Raw genomic sequence first — 26,966 nt, 5'->3', positions numbered from 1 at the left:
GCTTGGTACTGGTGTCTATAAGAAACAAATGTCAGCTTACCCTGTTCATTTCATTCAATGTGTTTTTGAATCTCTTCTTAGCATTAAATAAAAGTGACTATGCATAAATGAATAATGACAGTCTGCATTAACTGCTAGTGCTTTTACTTCTTTATTAACTTTAATCAGTGGTAGATGAAACTCAAGGGATTTTAAAAATCAAGAAAACCCAGATGAGCTTCACAGAGAGAAAATCTCCAGACAATACTCTATTGTTTTGTCCTCCAATGTTTATTTTATTTTTATGTTTTTTCTACACAGTAATCAGGAAGTTGTTAAATATGAGGTCAGACAGAGGCACTGAGTGCACTCTCTGTGCCTGGTGGGATTCTAAGTGCTGGGGTTATATCTGTTTTTAAAAATGGATAAAAGTGTTTACTCTTTTTGGAGCAACCAGATGATAAAATGAACAGTGACATTTCAATGCTAAATGATAACAAATGCTGTGGATAAACGTAAAATAGGATTAATTTAATAGGGAGTGCTGGGTTGTGGGTAGGTTGCACTGGTACATAGGATGATCAGGAAGGGCCTCCTTGAAGGGATATTGGAGCAAAGGACATAAGGGAACAGGTCACGTAAACACCAAAAAAGAGCATTCCAAGTGGAGGGAACAGGGATAGCAGAGATTTCTGGGCTGAATCATGACTGGAATGTTTGAGGAATAGCAGGAGAACAGCTTGTCTAGAGCAAAATGAGGGAGAGGGAAAGCAGTAGGAAATGAGGTCAGAGAAATAGTGGGGAAGAGATAATGCAGGGCTTTTAAGCCATTGTGGTGACTTGGCACTAATTTGATGGAAAACCACTGGAGGCTTGGAAGCAGAGGAGTAAACTCTTACTTTGAAAGGATCACTCTGGCTGCCATGTAAAGAACAGACATTGGGGGCAGGGAATCAAGAGTGAAAGCAAGGAGAATTCTAGAAGGTTGTTGCAATAATACAGGTGAAGTAATGATTAGCAGTGACAGTGGACCATGGGGTCAGTGTGGAGGTAGTGAAGCTTGACTAGAAATATTTTGGAAGTACGGCTGGTAGGACTTACTGAAGGATTGAGAGAGAAAGGAGTCAAGGGTGACCTCAAGGTTTTGGACCTATAGAGCTGGAAGAATGGCATTACCATCTACTGAAATAGTAAGGGCTGTAGGAGGAATAGGTTTGAGGATGAAGATGAGGAATTTGTTCAAGGACATTTTAAGTTTGATAATGCCTACTAGATGTCCAGGTGGAATTATCAAGAAGGCAGTTAGATATGTGAATCTATGGTTCACGTTTGAGGTCTAGGGATATCTGTTCGGGATTCATCCACCTCTTCCTGGTATTTAAATAAATGAGGATAAGTAGACAAATTGTCTAAGGACTGAAGCCGGAGGTGCTCCCTCTGGCTTCTCCTTTGTTTAGAGGTTGGAAAGATGAAGAGGAATCAGCCAAAGAGAGTGAGAGGCAATGATATAGGGAAGAAATTCAGCGGAGTGGTGTCCTAGAAACCAAGTGAGGAAGCATTTGAAGGAGTGATCACCCGTGTCTGATGAGGCTCACAGGTATAGAAATGCATCACCTGTGTCTGATGAGGCTCACAGGTATAGAAATGCATCACCTGTGTCTGGTGAGGCTCACAGGTATAGAAATGCATCACCTGCGTCTGATAAGGCTCACAGGTCTAGAAATGAGGACTGAGAATACAGCATTGTGTTGAGCAACATGAAGGTCATTGGTGATCTTCACCAAGCAGTTTCAGAGGAACGGTGGGGTAGAGGCCTAGGTTGAAGAAGGTGTTGTAGGAGAGGATGGGTTGGGATCAGTGAATATAGTGTGAAGAATTTTGTTATAAAGGAGAGCAGGTCTTGACTGGAAGAACTGACATCAGAAGAGGTTTGCTCATTTGTTCCTTTCTTTAAATAAGAGAAATGCTTGTTAATGGTTGCAAACTGGTCATCAAGGAGAAATGGCTATCGTGGTGCTACAGGAGAGAAAGGGGAGAAGGAAGAATTGCTAGAGCCTTGTTCTTGAGCAGTGGATTAGGCCTGGGATTTTACTCAAGTGGAGAAGATGCCCTTAGCTAGAACACGAGGCCAAGGGTGGCTCCCTCTCCCCCGTCTCTCTCTCTGCCTCCCACCCCTCCGCCCTCTACCTCTCTTTTTTCTTCTTCCTCTGCTCTTGGTTCCTCTGCCTCCTTCCTTCCCTTGTTCTCTATATTCCACACCCATCCACCACACAAATACCTTTTGTCAAAAAGTAATTTAAGGTTGTTCCCTGGTGGCTAAGCAGGTTAAGGATCCAGTGTTGTCACTGCTATGGCTTGGGTGGTGTGGGTTCACTCCCTGGCTTGGGAACTTGCAGGTGCTGTAGGTGCAGACAAAAAAAAAAGGAGTTGCTGTCGTGGCACAGTGGTTAACAAATCCGACTAGGAACCAAAAGGTTGCAGGCTCAGTCCCTGACGTTGCTCAGAGGATTAAGGATCCGGTGTTGCTGTGGGCTTTGGTGTAGGTCACAGACACAGCTTGGATCCCGAGTTGCTGTGGCTGTGGTGTAGACAGGTGGCTACAGCTCTGATTTGACCCCTAGCCTGGGAGCTCCATATGCTGCGGGAAGCAGCCCTAGAAAAGGAAAAAAGACAAAAAAAAAAAAAAAAAAAAGTAATTTTACATGTCCTACTGGCAATTTGAAAATGTGAGGTATTAGAATTAAGATATGAAGAAATGGGGGAAAAACTACGACTTCAGCAGTAAATGAAAATGCTGAACTTAAGTATTGAAAATGCCTAAAAGTATTAAAATCCTATCATCTTGTATTAATTTAATGACTATTAATTAGCTAACTACCAATTCAAAGATGACTAATTTTTTGTAAATTTAATTCAAATATGTGATACTTAATCCATTTTTTTAATGTAGAACATGCTATTCATTTTCAAAATATTTAGGGTAAATATTTCTGATATTCTATCATGGTATAGCTTATATTTAATATGGAATAGGTTTACATGGAATTTAAAAATTTTCTTATCAACTCATAAAATTTTCTAAATAAAATGAAGTATACAAAACAGTGATAGCTACAAAACTGAACTATGCATAGAAAGTAACTACACATGAAACTTTTAAATAATCTCTTAAACATTTTTATTCCATTATCTTAACTCTCCAGGAAAATGAAACTAATGTGCATAATATTGGGATCCAAGTTCTTTTGCAAACTAAAGTGAATGTAGGAATTCATTATATGCTAAATCTAAAATAGATGAATTTTTATCATCTTTATCATACTTTAACTGTTCTAAGTGGTCCCTCTGGGGAGATCTCTCTCTCTCTTTTTTTGGTCCATAACGAGCTGTGAATCCAGTTATGTGTCTTAAAAAATTTTCACTTTCTATGAATTTCCTGAATTTTCTTATGAACTTAAGACTTAATTTATTGCAATCAGTAGCAAAAGATTTAATTTCAGATTTTATTTGTTTCTTGATCCCCTTGTCTGCTATCTTTCAGGAATCTTACTCTTTTTTTTTTTTTTTTTTTTGTCTTTTTGCCATTCCTTGAGCCGCTCCCATGGCATATGGAGGTTCTCAAGCTAGGGGTTGAATCGGAGCTGTAGCCGCCGGCCTGCAACACAGCCACAGCAACGCGGGATCCGAGCCACATCTGTGAGCTACACCACAGCTCATGGCAACGCCAGATCCTTAACCCACTGAGCAAGTCCAGGGATCAAACCCAAAACCTCATGGTTCCTAGTCGAATTCGTTAACCACTGAGCCACAACGGGAACTCCCAGATTTTATTTGTAATAATTCAACATTACTCCCACAGACTCTCAGACATACCTGGTGTATGTGTGCCCCTGATGGGTTCTCTACAGAACGGCTGGACAGTCAGCAAGTCTTTGACTCTGCTAAGTACTCACAGCACTCAGTATATTGAAGCGTATTGGCTTTTTCAAGCCTAAAAACTGAATTACCTCAGTTTATTTTTGTCAAAGCAGCATATAAATGCCAAATAACTAAAGTGATCATTCCAAGACTGGGCTAAACATTAGGAGTGGTTCTTAAAATGTGTTCTGTGTTGGAGTTCCCACTGTGGCTCAGTGGTTAACGAATCCAACTAGGAATCATGAGGTTGCGGGTTCCATCCCTGGCCTTGCTCAGTGGGTTAAGGATCTGGCGTTGTTGTGAGCTGTGGTGCAGGTCACAGATGCGGTTCTGTTCCAACATTGGTGTCACTTTGGCATAGGCAAGCAGCTACCGCTCCGGCTGGACCTCCATATGCCACAGGTGCAGCCATAGAAAAAGACCAAAAAAAAAAAAAAAAGTGTTCTGTGTCATTTAATTATGCTCAGTGATATCCCATCAAAAACCAAATCAAACTAAACCAAACCAAAATACTGTCTCAAAATTATGTTGGAGTCCAGCTGTCACTCTTTTCCCCTACAAAGCCCACTTCTCTCCCGTCACATTCACTGAAACTGCTTCCCTCGCCATTGATCTCTGAATTGCCAAAGCCAAGGAGGATTCTTTTATCCTTTTCTCTCTTTCAACCTGGGCTTTTAATTCTGTTGGTTCAAACACATCCATGAAAACTCTTTTCCCCTTTGCTCTCATGACATTAAAACTCATAGTTTTATTATGGTGTTTACTCCTATTTCCAGGGTCCTAATACCACCTTTTCTTTTTCCTCCCCTTTTTTTTTTTTTTTTTTTTTTTTGTCTTTTCTAGGGCTGCACCCGTGGCATATGGAGGTTCCCAGGCTAGGGGTTGAAAGGGAGCTGTAGCCACCAGCCTATGCCAGAGCCACAGCAACATCAGATCCAAGCCACATCTGCGACCTACACCACAGCTCACCACAACACCAGATCCTTAACCCACTGATGGAGGCCAGCAATCGAACCTGCAACCTCATGGTTCCTAGTTGGATTCATTAACCACTGAGCCACGATGGGAACTCCTCCCAACTTTAATAGTAATATTGCTCAGACTTCTTCCTGACTTGTCACAAGAGTGACCTTAGAAGTCCTGACTGCAGGTCAAAGACATAAGAGCTAAAGTTTTAATTGACTGGCATTTTAATCTATTTAGAACTGTAGAGAATCTGCAATATTTTGTATTTCATATTACTTTTACTATTTAAAAAATTGATTCATGTATGAGTTTAGGCTAGTCTTCAAATTGCTATTTAAAATGAATAATTAACTATTTTGACTGGTGATTTCAAATTGAAATCCATGGCAGAAATTGGGTTTGGGTCATTCACTACTCATTCTAAATCAGTTTTACAGTATAAAAAATGGAAAGCTAAAATCTACACCTTCCAGACTCTCTTGAAGCTACAGTTTTATGTATAAATTATATGCACTTAAGCAGGACTTGGTTTTATAACTGAATAACCTGGGGTTAAGGGGCATCCATTGTGTGGGGGCAGATTGTAGCAGAGGCAGTGTGGTTCTGGTGTCGGTATCTGTAGAGGTCGTCTCCTGATTCAGCAGCTGTTACCTTTCCCAATTTGGCATCTTCCTAATGGTGTGGCTTCCTTCAAAAGTCAACAATGGGCAGTACCTTCCCAATTCAGTATCAGTCATGTATAGTAGATGCAGCAGCAACCTATTTTTTCATTCTCCTGTGTCCATGCGCATGCTGTCCTCTGCAACTGGAAGGCCTTTACTTTCTCTGCCTGAATCACATAAACTTGGCTCTCCAGACTCAGTCAGTGAATCAGTTTATCACTGAAGATTTTCCTAACATCCCCCACGCCCCATTGTCCTGGCTGGAAGGTCATCTTTTCATGTGTTCGCTTATATATCTTATTTTTCCCCAACTGAGTGGCATACTCCAGTATACTTCTGGTTTATTTGTCTAGTTCTTCACCACATAGTAAGAGCCTTGTGGACAGAAACTCTTTTTTTGCTTTTGTTTGAATTATGACACCCTAGCCTCAAGTATGATACCTGGCACATAGTAGGCACTCAATATATGAATAAATGAAGTAATGAGTAAACAGATATCTCAGTGGCCTTCTCATGGCAATTTGGCTTTTCCATTAAAATAACTATTTCTAAACACATATGTGAAAATTTTCCCACAAGGAGAAATCTAATTATTCTGTAATTCAAGTGAAGTAGCAATCTAATCCACTCTTATATGGAGCTTTCATGAATATCAGGCCAAAGAAGCAGCACTGAACTCCGTAATTCTCTCTTTGCTGATAAGAGCCAATTAACTTAACTGAAAAGAGGGCTTACTGCCAGGTTGTGTTTTGGGGTGAGGCAAATACTTTACTACCAAATATTTGAAAAAGTGCAGAGTGAAAGGTAAAATGATGAGGAAGATACATTTCCTTAAGCAGCTTTTACAAATTAGGATTTACACATTCTATCTTGATTGTCAGTTATGACTAAAGGAAAAACAGAATATGGACTCATGTGGTTGGAAGAATTTCTTCAAATATTAGATTCAGAATACTGATATTTTAGAATTCCTACACACTAATAAAAGGATTTTTCTTTTATAGAACTTCTACGTGTGATTTAGGTAATGGTTGTAGGGTTTTTTCCTATCAAAGGTATTATCAGAGGGAAGCTGAAGACTGTTAACACAAAGGAAAATTTGGTGGTTGTATCTACTGATGATAGTACCTGGTAAATTGAATATAACAGGCTTTTAAAATCTGAATTAATTGAGCTTGTTTATGTTGCATAAGCCTTTAATTAACTAAATAGGTGAAGATAACTGGTAATCTAATGTTTTTATAACATAACCAGAATTTTTGTGCCAAATTCCAGAGTTCATGAAAAAAGAATGAATTCAGACCGTTTCATACTGCTCTCTTATCTATAAAGCCAGGTTAAAGAAACTTTTAAAGTTTTAATGGTTTAAAAGTAGCTGTGGTTTATAGTTGCTACAGTAGAATGATAATCTCTTTTGCAACAGTAGGAAAAATAAAAACCACTCAGGAAACAATCAAAACAAAAAAACTTTCATTTCCTGTTTTACAACTGGCTATTTCTGGACATGCACTCTCCATCAATAAAATACAGGACAACACCTTCTCATTCAGCATCTTCTAGTTTCAGCTGTGATCTCACTCTGGCTGGTGCATTGTTGCTCCCCACATTGCTTTGAACACCACTCATTCATTTATTCTTTCAATAAATATTTTTGTGCCTATTCTGTACCAAGCCACTACTGAAAATTCTGAGCAGCCATTGGTGGGAAACCACACACATGAAACTGGCCTTTTTCAAGTTTTTAGTGGGCAGCTGGAAAGGGATATGATAACGTTCAACAAAGAAATAATAGTAATAAGTGCTGTGAAAGAAATTAACAGGGTGCTGTGAGGGAGGTAACAGTAGACACAGCTCTTTACGAGCTCTCGGATCACCTCTCTGGGAAGGTGAGTTCCTGGCCATCTTGCACCCTGCTTTCCAACACCTAATGTCCTCCGAGTCCCCTTCTCCTTTAAAGGGCTTTATATTTATTGAAAGAATACCTAATACCCTCGTCAGAAGTATTTGCATTTACTTTTGGATGACTTTAATTGTCTGCGCTTTCCTGAAACAGTATTTACCCAGCTATTAAGAAACTGAAAGAGTTGCTATGATAGTGTTTCTTAGGTAGAGAAAGTAGCTCTGCTCCCAAACAGTGACTGTGCCACTTATTTAATGTGGACAAAAATAAAGACGTAGGCGGATAATTTAGATTTGGGATGATTACAGGACCCCATTAGCACCATGATATGGCTGTTTACCTAGGTAGCAGAGGTGTGGAGTGCTCCGGGTTTATCTCAGTTCGAGTTTAGGTGCTGCTCTTTGCCAGACTTCCTGTATGACCCAGTGCAAAGTATGTTTCTGACATGTAGGTTCATCTCTGATAAACCCGAACAGAAACAAATGCTCTGCCTGACGCCCAGGAGACTTTGAGGTTAAAATGGAAGTGTGCCATAGAAGTATACATAGATATTATTTTTCCATCAATTTAGAATAAAATCATATTTATGCAGGCCAACTATATGCTAGGAATTAGCCAGTGTAGGGGAAGCTGTCTTGATGTTGCAGATGAGACAACAAGCAGAAGGGAAGATATTTACCCAAAGTCATGTTGTTAATAAGTAGTACTGGAATGAGGAGTTCCCATCATGGCTCAGCCATTAACAAACCCGACTAGCATCCATGAGGATGCAGTTTCGATCCCTGGCCTCGCTCAGTGGGTTAAGGATCTATTGCCTGAGCTGTGGTGTAGGTCACAGAGTGGCTCAGATCCCACGTTGCTGTGGCTGTGGTGTAGGCTGGCGGCTACAGCTCTGATTGGACCCCCTAGCCTGGGAACCTCCATATGCTGCAGGTGATGCCCTAAAGAGACAAAAAGACAAAAAAAAAAAAAAAGTATTACTGGAATGAAAAATGATGTCATTTGATACAAAGTCCTGTTTTCTTTTGCTTAAACCGAGTAAAAAAATGTACAATATACCTTACTTACATTACTTAATAAAATGTACTATATTTTATTAGATTAGTACTCAGACACCTATGGTCAGTGTCCTCTAAGAAGTTGAGGAGTCCTTCAGAATAGTTTGTTTGTTCCTGCTCTTATCCACCACAAGGGGCCTGTTTCCACCTGATTTACACATTGTCCACGTACAGTTTAAGTTAAGTAAGAGTACTTAGATTAACATGAATGAATGAATGAGTGAATGCCCCTCATTTAGATAGTTGTGAGTTGGCAAAATTATTTGCAAGCTAGCCAATGTTTTGCTCTCAGAAGGAAGACTGCATAGACTTCTATGGTAATTTTCTAAAACATTTGAAAAACATTCAAACAAAGGCTTAAGAATGTTGCTTGGTTAATTCAGTATTGTCTCCAAGGAAACTCTCTCTTTTTCTGTAGCCTGAGAATGACTGTGTAGGAGGGATCCTGTGAAAGGACCTGTTAAATTATGTTAAATATTCATTTGCTCATTTTAGCATCTGGATAAAGACTTTTTTACACTTTGAAAGATACATTCCAAAAGCAACTTTAATTGACTTGGTGAACTATCTTTCTCCCAACAAGAAGGATAAGTAAACTGGGACCATGTATTTTCTCGTAGTGCAAAAACATAAAAAATACCATAAAACGAAATCAAAGTAGTAACAGATCGGTAGAAGTGCTGAGATAGTTGCAATATTTTTTCAAACACTTTAGCATAGCAATATTGATTTTCTATACATATGTATGCAGAAATATATAGGTGTTTACAATCTTAGTATAGTTTGTAATGAATTTTAAAAGTGTTGCAAACAACAGCAGCAAACCATGAATGATTAGCATTTCAAATCCAAGGTGGATAGAAGGTATGATGAAACAGCAAATTATACTTTTTAATAAGTACATTGTTCTGCTGAAAGAGATCATTGTATTCACTGACAGCCAATTCTGTAGTGATGAATTATTGTTTAAAAGCCTTTCCTGATGATATTTTTGGTAAGCAGTTAACAAATAACTGTTCAGCTAGTTTTTATGTATGCATTGATAAATCCTTGCTTTAAATTTCACACCAAGTACACTGATAATGTTTTTGATTGTATATGTACCTTCCCCAACTTTCTTTCATTTGAATTTTTCAAAATAGTGTAATTTTCCCAACCATGAAATTCAAGTATAATACGAAAAAATGGCAAGGTTGGCAGCATATGCTTAGGTTCTATACCTGTTGTCCTTTTTAACAAGCACTGATCAATATCTAGAATTCCACTGTTACCTTGTCTTCAAATAGTGGAACATTTCCCATCATCCCTCAAGTTGTGAGTAATTCAAAGCCAAATTTCTCTTACTTCATACTTCTTTCTATCTTCAGGTCTTCAAAAATCAAGGAAAATTCTTCTACTTCCTATATGTTTTTTTTAGCCCTAATGTAGACTAATTAGAAAACTAGCTTGTTTATTTTCAAATTGGAACAAATGAAAAGTTTATATCATTTATTAAGGTTTTCTGTTTGATCAATAGGTTTAGGATTAATCACTTGTATATGTGGTGTATTTTGACATAAAACATTTAATGACGAGTGGTTTAAGTCAGATGATCTACTTATGGAAATTTAAGGTGTGCAGGAAGGATGCCCTCCAAATAAAACCTCAAAGACCTGAAAGAAACTTTGGATATTTTCTTTTTTGCTTGTGAGAGCTTTACAGTCTATAAGACATTCTGAATGAAATGCAGATACCAGTTAGTGGGGTTAGGGCTGTGTGCTGCTGCCCAGATGCAGCAGGAAGAAGAGGCTCAATAGAAAGGGAAGAAGGTTAGATAGAACTTAAACAGTCTTACTTTAAAATTTTGCCTCCAGCTGCATTGAAATTTTAAAAATAACTCCATATTCTTGGCTAAATCATGCCATCCTCTCATTCCCATCAAATTGTTTCAGCTCAGTTTTTCAGAATACTTCTCTTATAATGAATTGCCAATATCCACCTTTGGGTGATTTCTATCTTCAGTTAATAACAGGACAACAGTAATTATTTTTTTAATACTTTTTTCCCTTTTTTGGCCACACCAGTGGCATATGGATATTCCTGGGCCGAGGATCAAGTCTGAGTGGCAGCCTTGACCTACGTCACAGCTGCTACAGCACAGGATCCTTAACCCTCTGCGCTGGGTAGGGGATAGAACCTGCACCACCACAGAGACAGTGCCAGATCCTTAACCCTCTATGTCATGGTAGGAACTTTGTTGTTGTTTTTTTTTTTAATTACTCAAATGAATTTATCACATCTGTAGTTGTATAATGATCATAACAATCCAATTTCACAGGATTTCCATCCCATAACCCAAGCACATACCTCCACCCCCCCAAACTGTCTCCTCTGGAGACCCTAAGTTTTTCAATGTCTGTGAGTCAGCATCTGTTCTGCAAAGAAGTTCAGTCTGTCCTTTTTTCAGATTCCACATGTCAGTGAAAGCATTTGATGTTGGTGTCTCATTGTCTGACTGACTTCACTTAGCATGATTAATTCTAGGTCCATCCATGTTGGTAAAAATGCCATGATTTCATTCCTTTTAATGGCTGAGTAATATTCCATTGTGTATATGTACCATATCTTCTTGATCCACTCCTCTGTTGATGGACATTTAGGTTGTTTCCATGTCTTGGCTATTGCAAATAGTGCTGCAACGAACATTGGAGTACATGTGTCTTTGCGAGTCATGTTTTTCTCTGGATAGATGGCCAGGAGTGGGATGGCTGGATCAAATGGTAGTTCTATTGTTAGTTTTCTGAGGAATCTGCATACTGTTTTCCACAGTGGTTGCACCAATTTACAATCCCCACCAACAGTGTAATAGGGTTCCTTTTTCTCCAGACCCTCTCCAGCACTTCTTGTTTGTAGACTTTTTGATGATGGCCATTCTGGCTGGTGTAAGGTGGTATCTCAGAGTGGTTTTGATTTGCATTTCTCTAATAATGAGTGATGTTGAACATCTTTTAATGTGTTTTTTGGCCATCTGTATGTCTTCTTTGGAGAACTGTCTGTTTAGATCTTCTGAGCATTTTTTGATTTTGGTATTTTTTTTTTTTTTTTTGGTATTGAGCGGTAGGAGGTATAAGGAGGCAAGAATATACAATGCAGTAAAGACAGCCTTTTCAATAGGTGGTGCTGGGAAAACTAGACAGCCACATGGAAAAGAATGAAATTAGAACACTCCCTAACACCATACACAAAAATAAACTCAAAATGGATTAAAGACCTAGATATAAGACCAGATACTATAAAACTCTCAGAGGAAAGCATAGGCCAAACACTGTCCAACATAAACGACAGCAACATCTTCTCAGATCCACCTCTTAGAGCAACGACAGTAAAAACAAAAATAAACAAAGGGGACTTAATTAAACTTAAAAGTTTCTGCACAACAAAGGAAACCCTAAACAAAACAAAAAGACAACCCACAGAATGGAAGAAAATATTTGCAAATCACTCTACTGACAAGGGATTAATCTCCAAAATTTATAAACACCTCCTACCACTCAATGCCATGTAGTTTTAAACAGTAATGACTAACATGAGGCGTGGATACTTGGACTAGTTTACAACCTTCCATCACCAAAACCTTTACAAGGATTCACAACTTTCCTCCACCTGCAGAGGGAGTTCCTAGAACAAGGGCCATTTTGTAGCTCTAGTAAATGAATAGTCTACTGAAGAATAAGAAAAAATGAAAGGCAGAAGTCTTTTGTTATCTGCACACACTGTCCAATTTTCTCAGTATTCTTTTATCCATTTTGTTCATTATATGTCAGTAAATTATCACCTACACCAAAAGGTGATAAGTACAAAAAAGGCTTTGGCTTAGAAATGCAGTTCTGTATAATTGTGCTTACCTTTGAAGATTCAGGTCATATTTATTTCTTGAGTTGTAAGGATTTCTTTTTTTGGTCCTGCAGGAAGTGATGCAGTCTTCAAATTGTTGTTCACCTGGAAATATATTGGACTAAAGTATCAAATTAGTCTGTGATGCACTGAGCTTCTCTCTTTTCTAGGCTGTGCACCTAGGAGGAGAGCTGCTTCCTTGGCTTCCATTTCTCCCTCGTGGAAGATCCAGAACTGGTGTGGTGGTTCCATCTTCTTTCAATTCAATCAAGTCTTTCATTTTTCAGAGGCTGTATGAGGCTGGTTTATTTAAATGAGCTTTCACTGACAAGAGAATGCCTGAGGCCAGCTCACCACTGTAGACAATAGTAACAGCAGTTCAGATAATGATTTTTTTAGGTCCATTGGGGACCATATCTTTCATATGTCAATGCAAAAATTGCATTGGACAAAGTTAAACAAGCAAGGAAGACTATTGCAATAGGGCAGAGAAACTCAGCTCAACTCTCTGGAAACAAATGGTGTGAGTGTTTTTAAGCACTGGAGTAAGACTGAAGGAGGGTGTTTGGGGGAGACTGATCACTGGGATGTGTCCCACATTGATCAGATCATCTGCGTTAACTAATTGGTGCCTATTGAAATTAGGCCCCCACCCTCCCACAGAAACTGGAAGATAAGGGCACCATCTTCTAGATGATTACATTTCAAATTGATGGCTCCCAGCTCTTGGAGAAAGACATTCCTGGGTTTTAAAAATAGCAAAAAGATTTTTAAAGGGGCAGAGAAAGAACTTTGTATAAATTTTCTAAAGTAAATGCGCTAATTAAAGATGGCCGTGGGCATAGAGTTGGGAAGAACCTTTTTTAAAATTTAGTTAAGGAGTTCCTATCTCGGCACAGTGGACATGAGTCCGACTAGGAACCATGAGGTTGTGGGTTCAATCCCTGGCCTTGCTCAGTGGGTTAAGGATCTGGCATTGCCATGAAAGTGGTGTATGTAGGTCACATACGTGGCTCAGATCTGGCGTGGCTGTGGCTGTGGTGTAGGCCAGCAGCTGCAGCTCTAATTAGACCCCTAGCCTGGGAACCTCTATGTTTCTTGGGTGAGGCCCTAGTGAAAAAAAAAAAAGCAAAAATAAAATAAAATTTAGTTAAGCTAAGGAAAATATTCAGGCCTTCTTGGTCAATTATAAAAATGATTTCTGCCCTTCCTATACCACCCGTGAAGTTTCACTTCTTGATTACTTTAAAAATCTTAGTAATAATCTTGAAAATTATTTTGGCGTAAGGTTGTGCTATTGTGCATCTCTATGGTCTGTGTATGAAATGTTCTAAAGAAGTGAATAATTGAAGCTGAGCATTTGAAAGCATTTTAAAATTTATTGAAAAAGTTTTAAAGAATGCTTTAGGTTCTTAAATTACACCCAATTTCATATCACCATTGGCTTAGAAACAAATCTATTAAAACAAATCCCCAACACCTCTAGGAAATTTTGTACCACCTTAATTTATCAGAGCACTAATGATTTTTAGGAGTAATTCCATGAGTTCCCTCCATGGCAAGTGAGTTAAGAACCTGACTGCAGCAGCTGGAATCTCTGTTGGGGTGCAGGTTCTATCCCCTGCCTGGCACAATAGATTAAAGGATCCAGCATTGCTGCAGCTGTGGCTCAAATTCAACCCCTGGCTGGGGAAATTTCCTATGCATGGGCATGGCCATTAAAAAAAAAAAAATGTAATTCCATAATTGCTAATTTTAAATATTTTGGTTCCTCCAAGTTGGAAATAAAATATTGAGCCTGTGATCATAAATAGCTCTAATATAATGTCATACATATTATCATATATATGCCTCTGATATTTTAAACTTCAAATACTAAGTATTTATAATTTGAAGGAGAAAGCAAGTGAGCAGCTATTAGAAAATTTACGTTTGTGTGTGGATAGAAGACAGAATAAGTATTGTTATTTTTACTGCTATATTAAGATTGTACCAGTGAATGTGTCATTGTTTGCCAGTACTTAGAAGAGCTATTACCCAGCAATTGCTGAATTTGGTGTTCCCCCTTGGAGTGGACCAAAGACTTTGGTATCTTTAACCTTGATCTTGGACCTTCTTTTAATTCTTGGGAGCAGCTCTCTGTGTTGTGCTATAGTATTTACCATTAAAAAAATTTTTTACTGTTGAACCCATACAATTCAAATAGATGTTGTTCAAGAGTCAGCTGTACTTTTTCCAATTTTTTTTTAGTGTGGAAAATACATATAAAATATACCCTCTTAAACCATTTTTAAGTATACAGTTCAGTGATATTAAGCACATTAATAATGTTGTGCTACCATCACCACTGTCCATCTTCAGAACCCTTTTTATCATAAGAAACAAACTCTGCCTATTAAAAATAACTGCCCAGGAGTTCCTGCTGTCGTGCAGTGGGATCAGTGGCATCTTAGGAGCGCTGGGATGCAGATTTGATCTCTGGCCCTGCACAATGGGTTAGGGATCTGGCATTGCCACAGCTGCAATTTAGGTAAAGTCTATGGCTCGGATCTGATCCCTGGCTTGGAAATTGCATATGCCCTGGAAGCAGCCAAACAAACAAACAAACAACCACCCTCCCCATTCTCCTCTTCTCCCAACCTCTGGAAACCACCCTCTTTTCTCTATGATTTTCACCACTCTATGCACCTCTCATAAGTAGAAAAAAAAATACTTTACTTTTTTTGGCTGGCTTATTTTATTTGACATGATGTCCTCAAGGTTCATCCATACTGTAGCATATGCGAGAATTTTCTTCCTTCTTGAGGATAAATAGTATTCCATTGCATTTAGATACACCATATTTTACTTATCCATTCATCTGTTGGCAAACACTTGGTTTGCTTCCACATCTTTGCTATTGTGAATAATGGTGCTATGAACATCAGTATACACATATCCCTTTGAGAACCAGATTTGTTTCTTTCGGGTATATACCCAGAAGTAGGATTGCTGAATCATATGGTAATTCTATTTTTAATCATTGATGAACAGCCATATTTTTTTCCTATAGTTGCTGTACCATTTTACATTCCCACCAACAGTTGACAAGGGTTCTAATTTCTCCACATCCTCACCAGCATTGGTTATTTTCTGCCTGTTTATACAGTATGTGGTATCCATCCTAATGGGTATAAAGTGGTATTTCATTGTAGTTTTGATATTGCTTTTTTTGTCCTTTTGGGGCCACACCCACAGCACATGGAGGTTCCCAGGCTAGGGGTCTAATCGGAGCTACATCTTCCGGCCTACACCAGAGCCACAGCAATGCCAGATACGAGCCATGTCTGTGACCTATACCACAGCTCATGGCAATGCCAGATCCTTAACCCATTGAGTGAGGCCAGGGATGGAACAGCAACCTCATGGTTCCTAGTTGGATTCGTTTCCACTGTGCCACAATGGAAACTCTGATATTGCATTTTTTAATGATTAATGATATTGAGCATTTTTTCTTAGGCTTAATGGCCATTTGCATATCTTCTTTGGAGAAATGTCTATTTAAGTTTTTCGCCCATTTTTAAATTGGTTTATTTCTTATTTCTGAGTTTCAGGGGTTCTTTTATATTCTGGATATTAATCCCTTACCATATATATGATTTGCAGATATTTACTCTCACTCTGCATGTTGCCCGGACATTCTTTTGATAGTGTCTATAGATGTACAAAAATTTTTAATTTTCATTAAGACCAATTTGTCTATTTTTTGTTGCTTATGACTTTAGTGTCATAGCCAATAAATCACTGCCAAATCCAATGTTGTGAAGATTTTGTCCTATGTTTTATTCAAAGGGATTTATCATTTTAACTCATTTTTAAATTTTTTATTCATTTATATTGTGTTAAGATCTAACTTATTTTTTGCATATGGATATCAACTTTTTCCAACACCATTTGTTGGAAAGGCTTTCCTTTCCCAATTCTAGGTCCCTTGAGATTACATGTGAATTTTAGGATGTAATTTTATGTAAAAAATGTCATGGGAATTTTGATAGAGATTGAATTGAATCTGTAGATGGCTTTGGGTAGTACTGACATTTTAGTATTAAATCTTCCAATTCGTAAACATAGAATTCCTTTCATTTATGTCTTTAATTACTTTCAGCTGTGTTTTGTATGTTTCATTGTGAAAGTCTTTTACTTCCCTGGTTAATTCCTAGGTATTTGTTTTTGATGCCACTGTAAAAGGAATTTCCTTAATTTCCTTTTCAATTGTTCATTGTTACTATTTAGAAATGCAACTAGTTTCTGTATATTATATTTGTATCCTTCTACTTTGCTGAATTCATTTATTAGTCTCAACAGTTTTTTCTGCTGAATGTTTAGAGTTTTCTATATTTTTGATCACGTCATCTGTGAACACAGACAATTTTACTTCTTTCTGATTTGAATGACTATTTTTTTCTTGCCTTTCTGATTAGAACTTCTAGTACTTTGTTGAACAGAAGTGACAAAATGCCAAGACCACCTCAGCAGGATGGGGCTGGAACAGGTGCTGTGGAACTTAAGGAAAAAAAGTTAACATAAAACAAGACACAGAGACATTTATCTTAAGTAAAGGTGGGAACCGGGGGACTCAAGGTCTCAGGGACCAAGAGCCCTGCCTCAAGAAACCAGACTGCTTTTATTGTGCTCTTGAGGATTGCATCAAGTGAAAAAGGGGTTTGTAGCTACAGGATATAGGTTTTTTTTAATTATTTTAGAAGTTCTTTTATTATTTTAAAAGTCACTTAGCTGGTAGATGGTTAAACTTTTACTCTAAACTTTAGGCATTTAAGAATCATTAGCATTTGAGTTAACTATCTATGCATAGCATTTCAGAGAATCCTCACTGTTGTGGCAACCCTGTGTGCCTACGTTTGCACCTTGGTTCTCTTTGCTAATGCATATTCTGTTAACGACCACTCATAAACCACTTAGCCATGAGGTTCCTCTTTCTCTTATTCTTTAGAGGACATATCATGCTTGTGCAAATGGCGTGCTAATCTGCACAGGTCTGGAGTGCCGAGACCAATGTATTATGTCCTCCTTCAGCTGACCCCGCAAATAAACCATGCCTTTAGGTCTTCGTTCTTAAGCTTAAGTCATTTACCAACACCATGACTGTTTCTCAAGCAGGAAGACAGGACAAAGTAAGGAAGGACAAGATGGAGTTTTCAGCAAAGAGGCTAAGAAAATATTATAAAAACATGTCTCGCAACAACGAAAGTGGGCATTGTTGCCTTATTCCTAATTTTAGAACAAAAGTTATCAGCCTTTTGTCATTGAATATGATGATTGTTGCATGGTTTTCATATGTGGTTTTTATGTTGAGGTCATTTTTTTCTATTCCTAATTTGTTGGGTTTTTTTTTTGGGTTTCTTTTTTTTTTTTTGGTCATGAAAGGATGTTGAATTTTGTCAGATTCTTTGTATCAATTGAGAGGATCTTGTGTGTTTGTGTTTTCTTTTCATTCTGTTAATGTAGTGTATTATATTGATCAAGTTTTGTAAATTGAATCATCTTTTCATTCTTAGAATAAATCCCACTTGATGTACCATTCTTTTAATATACTGCTGATTTCAGTTTGCTGGTACTTTGTTGAGAATTTTTGTATCAAAGTTAAAAAGGATATCTGTCTGTAGTTTTTCTACTAGCATTTTGTCTGGTTTTGGTATTAGGGTTATTCTGGCCTTGAAGAATGAGTTAGAAGCTACTTCTACTTTAATTTTTTGGGAGAAGTTTGAGAAGTTAATTTGGTGTTAATTCTTCTTTAAATTTTTCATGGAATTCACCAGTGAATCCATCAGGTCCAGAGCTTTTCTTTGAAAGAAAATGTATGGTGACTGATTCAATCTCCTTACTAGTTTAGGTCTATTCAGATATTCTGTTTGTGATTTAGTCTTAATAGGTTTTTGTTTCTAGGAATTTATTTAGTGTGGATTATCTAATTTGTTGGCATAAAATTTTTCATAGTACTCTTATAATCCTTTTTACTTCTGCAGAATTGGTAGTAATGTCTCCACTTGCATTTTCGATTTTAGTAATTTGAGACTTCTCTTTTTTTCTTGGTTATTTAGCTGAAGTTCTATACATTGTGTTTATCCAAGTCCCAGTATTTCTGATGTTATTTCTAGCTTGATTACATTCAAATTTTGAGTGCCTACTATGTTCCAAGCAATATACTAGATGTTATGTTATACTTGTAAAGTATATATCATAAAACATATATATATATATAAAATATTTTAAAAGTATATATAACTTCATTTTGTCTTCACAATGAACCAAAGGGGAACAATATTTTTATTTCCATTATATGAGTGAGGAAACTAAGATACAAAGAGTTGTCCAAGGTCACGAAGCCTGAAAGTGGCAGGACCAGTATTCAAATCCAGGCAGTCATTCTCCAGAGTAACATATTTAACCATTATGCCAAACAAATAATATAAAAATAAATCAATAATTGCAGTATTTGATAAATTCTAAAAAGAAAACCAACAGAATGGTATCAGAGAAAAAATAAAGTATGTCTCCTTTAGAACAGGAAGTCAAAGAAGACCACTGCAAGTGAAGATGTAACATATAATTGAGGCCTTGAATAAGAGCCATTAGCCGAATGTCTAGGGCCTCAGTTATCTTTTACAGTAACTAGCCAGTCTAGCCAAACCCCTCCAGATACCCACACTTGTCTTGCTCAGTCCTACTTGCATGCCTTTGTCTGTGCCCTACTGCTCTTCCTATGTTGTCATTTTTCCACCTAAGAATACCTTTTGGTTGAATGTAAAACTTCTCATTGCTCTGAACTCTTTCAACATGTGATAAATCATGTATAAGTTGCCAAAGAGTTCTTTGTCTTATTTTATGGGTAGTATATTTTTAAATTCAATGAGCCACACAAACCACTGGCCCCTTCCTTTATCCTGAGGGGTTCATTACCTTCATAGGTCACAACATGATACATGATACACATCATGTGATCCATGCCATGAACTGCACCATTGCTGGCTACAAGTGTTATGAACAAGGCTGGACCCCTGAGCTGAGAGTGGTCAGTCTTGAGTATGGCAAATGAGGTAGTAACATGAGAAATCATGCCTCAGGGCATGCTGTCCTGATTGCTCACTATTTGAACCAACCTGTTTCTTTCTTTGGGTAAGTTTAAATAGCATAGATGAACAGAGGTGGTTAGGTTTTTGCCTTCAGACACTAAGAAAAGGCAGGAGGAACATTTCTGAAAACATTTCTGTTCATCAGAGTTAGGAAATAAAGCTAGGGAAAAGACCAGACCTGAGAGGAGACAAAGAAAACCTTCTAGTTAATGTGACTGGTCATTTATCCTATGGAAGAAGCAAGTCATAGAAAGAGTTAAGATAGAAAGAAGAGTCCTTGTACTGAGAATATCACATTAGGGCTAGGAGTCTGAGAAAGGAGGAGAACATAAGCAAGGAAAACATGATCTCTTGTTGAAATGGCATTGAGGATTTGAAGCATTGGAACTAGAGAATGGAAGGAAAGGCATTTGCATGTTGTATAGATCATTGCTTTGAAGGAAATAGAGATTAAATATCTAAGAAAGACTATTAGATATATGTAGTCTGGTCTGTATAAGCCCAAAATGACAATAAGGCTACAGAGAGATAAAAGAACCATAACACACAAGGTTTAGTTACCCATTACCAAGCCAGACCAAGCTCTTTCATGAGATTCAATGTCTTTCTAACTTAGGCAGCTATAGAGCATTGCTATTCAAGCTTAAACTCTGTAACATAAACATTTTTGGTCTTTCATTATTTATGAGAAAGATCTGGGTTATTGGAATAGTCTTCATAGAATTCAAATGCTGCTCTTTAAAAAAGAAAATCCTACAAAAAAAAAAATAACTCAAGAGAGCTAGGAGAGTAGTGATTTTTCTCTCACTAAATATTTTCAAGCAGAGTCTGTTGCTTCAAGGGATGCTATAGAGGTCATTGATTAAGTATTGGGTACAACTTGAATTAAATCACCTCTTAGATTCTTCCTTTTGTCTAACTGTCTTGCTTTGAAAAAAAAGTAGAGTTAAAACACAAAAGGATATACATGATTTCATCTTTTATTCCATATCCAAATTTTAGAATATTATAAAAAGGTAAAGACCAGGCTTGTCCCAATACTTTATTTACACTGATTAGAGAAAATATAACTATAAATTTTGTTCTATTTTATTTCTCAAAATTAGTGAATTTTATTCTTTTAGAAAAATTTTCCAAGTTGATTGCATTAACTACATTTGTTAACCAGTAGTTTAGGGGCTTGCTAAAAACATTGGCATTTTTCAAAAGTTTTACTTTGCAGCCTCCTCAGGAGATTCCCAGGTATCATCTGATACTGGTCCCTATGCACAGAGGGCAGGGGAAGACCAAAGAAGGAGGCAGACCACTCCAGGTTGGTAGGTGGCAGGTTTAGTAATCAAGGAAACTTCCGAGGCTTGTCTTGAGTGGCTGTAAGACAAGGAGAGCTCCATTCCAGCCCACCATAATGTTATATGTTTATGTAGAGACTTTAACTGGGTTCAGTCATGTACCCAGTCCAGATGGTTTCATCCCCACATTACTATCTCAGCTCAAGGCTGTATCCTGGGGAAGCTTCTAGGAGCAGGGGAAGGCAAGCAGAAAAACACATTCCAAAAACAGAGGGGGAGGTGGGTAAGGAACCTCCAGTTGCCTGGGTCCAGCTCTCGATCAAACCAGACATTACATCCTCTTGATGACCTCCAACAGGAAGTTAAACATTATTTAAGAATTATTTGCTGGATTAAATATGCTATAAAAACGTCAGAAAATAAAATTTATCATTTACAAAGCTCACTTTTTTAATGTTTTTTTTTAATGCTTTATAGGAACATTTGCATTGGACATTAGCCTCCTTTCTTAAAAGAAAGCATAATATCTGTTCTATATTTAAGTCCTTCTTTTAGAAAGTCTGTGAATCTGTCTAATCTCTTTCATCTCTGTATTCTTAATAAGTGAAAAAAATCATTGGCAGTGTTCCCATTGTGGTTCAGTGGGTTAAGGACCCAACATAGTGCCCATGAGGGTGCAAGTTCTATCCTTGTCATTGCCATAAGTGTGGTGTAGATCAAAGATGTGGTACAGATCCAGTGTTGCTGTGACTGTAGCTGAGGCCTGCAGCTGCAGCTCCAATTTGACCTCTAGCCTGAAAATTTCCATATGCCGCAGATGTGGCTGTATGTAAAAAGAAAGAAAAGAAAAAAGTCATTGCAAAACTTATTGAAATGCCAGAAAAAATTTAAAACTAAAAAAAAAAATTGATGAACTATGAAAATATAAAGAGTAAGACATGGAGGTATTAGAAGTTCCACTGAATAAAAATGACTAGTGTAATTATGGATAATATTTAGAGATAGTTAATTTTTGTTTGATGGGGTAAAGAGAGGGCTGGAGAGTGAAATTTGATATTCGTCTTGGTAGGTAAGATAATAAAATCATGTGTAACTATAATATGAAGCTATTGAACAATGGATTAGAATTAACACATTAGATACAGATTTTAGAAATTGCTTTCTCTTATTCTCATTTTTTTCTTAGTCTCCTTCTCTCTCTTTCTCTCTCTCATTCTAATTATATTACATATGTCCATAAAAACACATACTACAGGAGTTCTCATTGTGGGTTAAGAACACAACTAGTATCCATGAGGACGTGGGTTCTATCCCTAGACTTGCTCAGTGGGTTAAGGATCTGGCCTTGCCATGAGCTGTGGTATAGGTCACAGACATGGCTCAGATCCTGCACTGCTGTGGCTGTGGTGTAGGCCACCATAGCTATGATTCAACCCCTAGCCTGGGAACTTCCATATGCCTTGGGTGTGGCCCTAAAAAGCAAAACAAAAACAAAAACAAAAACCCCATACACCACAGATACACATAGCACACACAGACAAACACATGAACTTTGTGTGAGCACACTCATATACATACACACAAATGAAGAATACAAATACGAGTGTGTGATGGTTAGTTAGCTATACTCTTTCTACATTTTCACAGTCTTGGTAGAAGAGACTGAGATGGAGATCTAGAAACAGGATGATTTAGAAATACATACAGGGCAGGGAATTAATAGCCCAGGTAATGGGAGTGCTAGATTGCCTAGGGGTGGATATGCAACCTCACTCTCAAGGAGGAGAAGCTATTGTTTGATGTAAAAGGAACAAGATATTTAAGGACGAGATATATGAAGCAGAAGCTGTGAACTGAATTTGGACTTCTAGCAGGAATATGTACATCTTGTGTCCTGGGACTCTAGAACAGCTAAAATAATGCCTTTCCCACTCTTGGGGGTTTAAACATGTTTACTTCCTTGAGGAAAAACCTGTTCACTCATGAAGATGCAAAACTATCCTATCAGCAATAAAATGTTGTAAATTTGAGATAGATCTATGATGTATTTAAAACTAAGATAGACATATCCCTAAACCTACAAATATAAAATTGGTTTTAAAATACACAAAATGATTAACAAAAGTCCAGAATTCTTTTTCGTATTTGTGGAGTCTAATTTATTAAGTAGATCAAATTTGTGAGGCAAAAAAGCTAAGAAAACCTCCTCACTTCTCTAGATGGAGGAATGGAATTGAAAAACCAAGAGAGATTCTTAAATTTCTCTACCTAGAAATCTCTTAGGAAATAGCATTGCCAAGCCTTTTAGAGAAAATCTAACTATAAGGCAGGAGAGAAATTCAGGTCAGCGATCAATATTCTTCCTCAAAAAGACCCTGGCTAACAGGAATAATTTTCTTTCCCCTTCTTACTCCTGGATTTAATGCAGTATAATGGACAGATAAACATAAAAATTGTATATTTGAGTTTTAAAATTTGACGCTTTGATGAACACATACGTTGTGATGTAACAGCTGCAATTATGCTAATTAAACTAGCTATCACCCAACATAGTTATTGATTTCTTCCTTCCTGGCCCTCCTTCCTTCCCTTATCCCCTCCCTTTTCCCCTCGTTCCTTGCACAGAGGTCCTCCCCACCCACATGGACATTGGCATGAGATAGTCCTACTTGGTGAGGATTTGATCAGAGCGTGCAAGTGAAGCTCTTAAGTGCATTGAATGTCAGGCACATAGAAAATTCCTTAATAAATATTTGCTATGCATAGGTGGTGACAGTGATGATAAAGGTAATGGTGATGGTATCACACATAAGGGTTCTACGAACCGAAGAGCTAGAGGGCTATTGAATCGCCATCCTTCTGCTTTAAAGGGATAGAACTCCCATGTGGTCCCAACCATTGTGTAATTTGCATAGGAGCTAGATGATAACTGCTCAGCTTCATGTGAGTGAGTTTTTATCAAATGCCCTGGAAGAGCTGGATCAGGTGTATTGGGGGGGAAATGGATGTGCTTTTCTGTTGGATGAGAATGCTCCTAAGTTTGCCAGCTTTGACCTTTCTACATTTCAAGCATAACAACATTTTGTACCTCTCATTGTAGGATAGTCTTTTAAACTCTTAATCCCAATCCTCTTTTCGTAGTTTTTAAGCCTCTTTATTCTCTTGGGAGAATCTCTGAGAATTGTTGGGCAACCCACTTGATCAAATGGTATTTCCAATACTTATCGTTGCTTCTGAGGTGAGCCCTTGACAATCTATTCAGGATCAATAACCTGATTCCCTCTAATGTTTCTATACAGATTTTTATTTCAAAATCTGTACAGATTTTTGATCAATATCTGTGTTTTTTGCCTTGATCTTTAAATACTTTTCTTAAAAATGGTCCTACCATTGTGTCTTTTATCCATAGCATCCAACACAACGTCATGAATGTTGTGGATGCTCCATGGATGATAGCTGAAGGAAGGTAGCCAGAAAATAACAAAGAAGGGAAGAAAGAAAGGTAACAGCAGGTGACAGTGTCTGCTTGTGTAGCTTAAAGGATTTTGAGAAGACTTTCTTTTAAAATACATGTTCTGAAATTTCACTACTGAAATATCTAAAATTTCACCACTAAAATTTGTTTCTGAATATTACACATTTTTCTTTTCACATAACCTATAATGAGTCCTTAACACTTTAGTGAGAATTAGTTCAAGGGGGGAATTTTGTTTTTCTTCTTATTGAAAATACTATAAAAGCGTCAGAATACAATTGCTATAATGACTATGATCTTGACATCATTTATAAACATGGGAATTATTTCAACCTAAGGGTGAAGTTATGTTGGCTCATATGTGAATAATTCTAGGCCAAAGTGAGCTGGTGTAGCAATAATTAGAAACTTCTCCAGGAAAAGAAAAATCCATTAGCTTGAAGATTATACAGTTAGGAGTCCTTTTGGCCATATTTTGAGGCAATAGAAAATGAGCTCTTACACTAGGGATTCCTCTCCAGAAGGCTGAATCCCTACTTTAATGAGCTTTCCGCTTGTGGCAATTTGTTCATTCTCCTATATCCAGAGCACCATTTCCATCTGTACTGTCTCTACACCTGTCAGCCAGCATTCCTACTTTACTGTTTTTATGTCAATTTTTAATACCTCTGAAGCAGCCTCTGGTCATGCTCAGTGCCTGCCTAGCCATCCATTTTATCTCTGGAGGTTCAAATATGGTTTTGGTTAGAGCCTCTGGTTACAAAGTAGCTTAGAATTTGAATGATCTCCCAATACTGTTTTTTCCCACCAACACTGTTACTTCTCAAAGAACATGCATTTGGTGGTGGGGGGTGGGGGATACACATATTGGACTAGTAGAAATTCCATTAAATGTTACCAGGGTATTAGTAGGGTTTTGGGATGTTGTTTGGAGGACAACAAAGGGAAGGGAGAGGCACTGGAGTAAGAGAAACACATAAGGCAGGGCTTCTCAAATTTCAAGTGCGTTGGAATCAGCCCCAGATCTTGTTAAAATGCAGATTCTGATTCACTCTGTCTGAGTAGGATCCTGGCTCTTGCCTTTCTAGCAAGCTCCAGATGATTCTTGCTGCCAGCTTGGGGATGACACTTTAAGTAGCAAGAGACTGAAGGGCAGGTAGCAATTCGAAGAGGCACCACCTAGGTCTGGGTCAGTATGGAACATATCTTTTTCACATTGTGATGTGTTTTCCTGACTCATAAACAAACCAGTATCATCATTAAAACCTTCAGTGTAAAACTAATCAGGAGTAAAAAAAAAAAAAAAAATGTCTGGTCAACGTCCGTATTCCTTTTATTTTTCTCACACATGCACTTAGAAAGCTAATGCATGGTCACCTACTGGTTGTTAAAATATTAATACTCAGAAAGAGGTTCGTTCTGTTATGTTGTGTTAGAAACAGCTTAAGTTATAACCTCCAACTGTCTCCTGGGTTAATGAAGGAGGCAGGAAAGATAACCAGGTCCAATCACTTTTATTGACTAAACAAAGTGAGTTCCCTGCATTACTTTTAGTTCTTGACATTTCACTCTTACTTGTCTGGATTCACAATAACGATAATGTGATTTCGATGACCTTCAGCACTGCTAAAGGATGCCAGGATAGATGGGAAGTTTGGGCTAGAGTTTCAAAAATAAATAGAACCTGTAGAAGCTTAAAAATGAATTTCTCCTGTAAATTAAGAAAATTTGAAACCATATAAAGTGTAGAGATGATGCAGAGATGTATAATTGTATTGACTAAGATCTACTCTTGGCAAAAGACAAAATAATGCTATCAAATTAGTATATTTAATTATAATTAGTATATTTAAAGGGTTCCTAGTGATCATTTGTAGTGCTGCTATACATATGTTATCTTACTCAGCTCTCATGCAAACTTTGTCAGATGCCATTAGCCTCATTTCACAGAGGAGGGAGCCAAGGCTTGGAGAAGGGAACTCCCTCAATGTCACACAGCTAGTGAGTGACATGCCAAGATTTAAACCCAGCTTTGCTTGAGTCCAAAATTCATGTTCTTAATCACTAAGCTCTCAAGCCATTTGGAGCCACTAAAATTTGGGTTGAAATTATGTCTGATTTATACATTATGACAAACAAAAAGAGCATGAAATTCTCCTTGGCATGTGTCCCTTCCTCCCTGGCAATTACCTAAAGTCATTTTTGGAAGGAAGTGGTGTGTAAATTTTAAATAAATAAAAATGTTAAATGCCTTCCTCTAACCTTAAAGCCTTTTTAAAGTACCTTCTGTTTCTTGGAGGAGCAAGTAAGTGCCATTAGCCTGTGACCACCTGAGGTACTAGGTGTCCTGGGCGGTGGGGGGTCTCTGTTCTGTGACTGTCGAAAAGCAGCTGGAGAAATAAGATTCCCATGGTTTGTAAGTCTCTTCTTCTGCCATCTGTTTCTTTGATTCGAACCATCTCATGTTCCATTGGTAAATCATGACATGGTATGAGTGTGATATGGAGTTGATGTTGGTTTATGCACAATTATGCCCAGGCTGTTTATGTTTTGAAGGAATTGGGCAAGCTTCTTAAAATTACAGTGACCATCTTTGCAATATATAAAGAGCTTAAAAAAAAAAAAAGGCAGAAAAGATCCAAAGTGCCCTCCTTCAGAGCAGAAAGTGGCTGTTTACCTGCTTCCAGAGTTGCTAGGCTTTCCACTATGTTCAGCT

Source organism: Sus scrofa, chromosome 18 (assembly GCF_000003025.6).
Source record: "Sus scrofa isolate TJ Tabasco breed Duroc chromosome 18, Sscrofa11.1, whole genome shotgun sequence".
Taxonomy (NCBI): Eukaryota; Metazoa; Chordata; class Mammalia; order Artiodactyla; family Suidae; genus Sus; species Sus scrofa.
The sequence above is the reverse complement of the archived record's forward strand: the minus strand, read 5'-3'. Positions refer to the sequence as shown.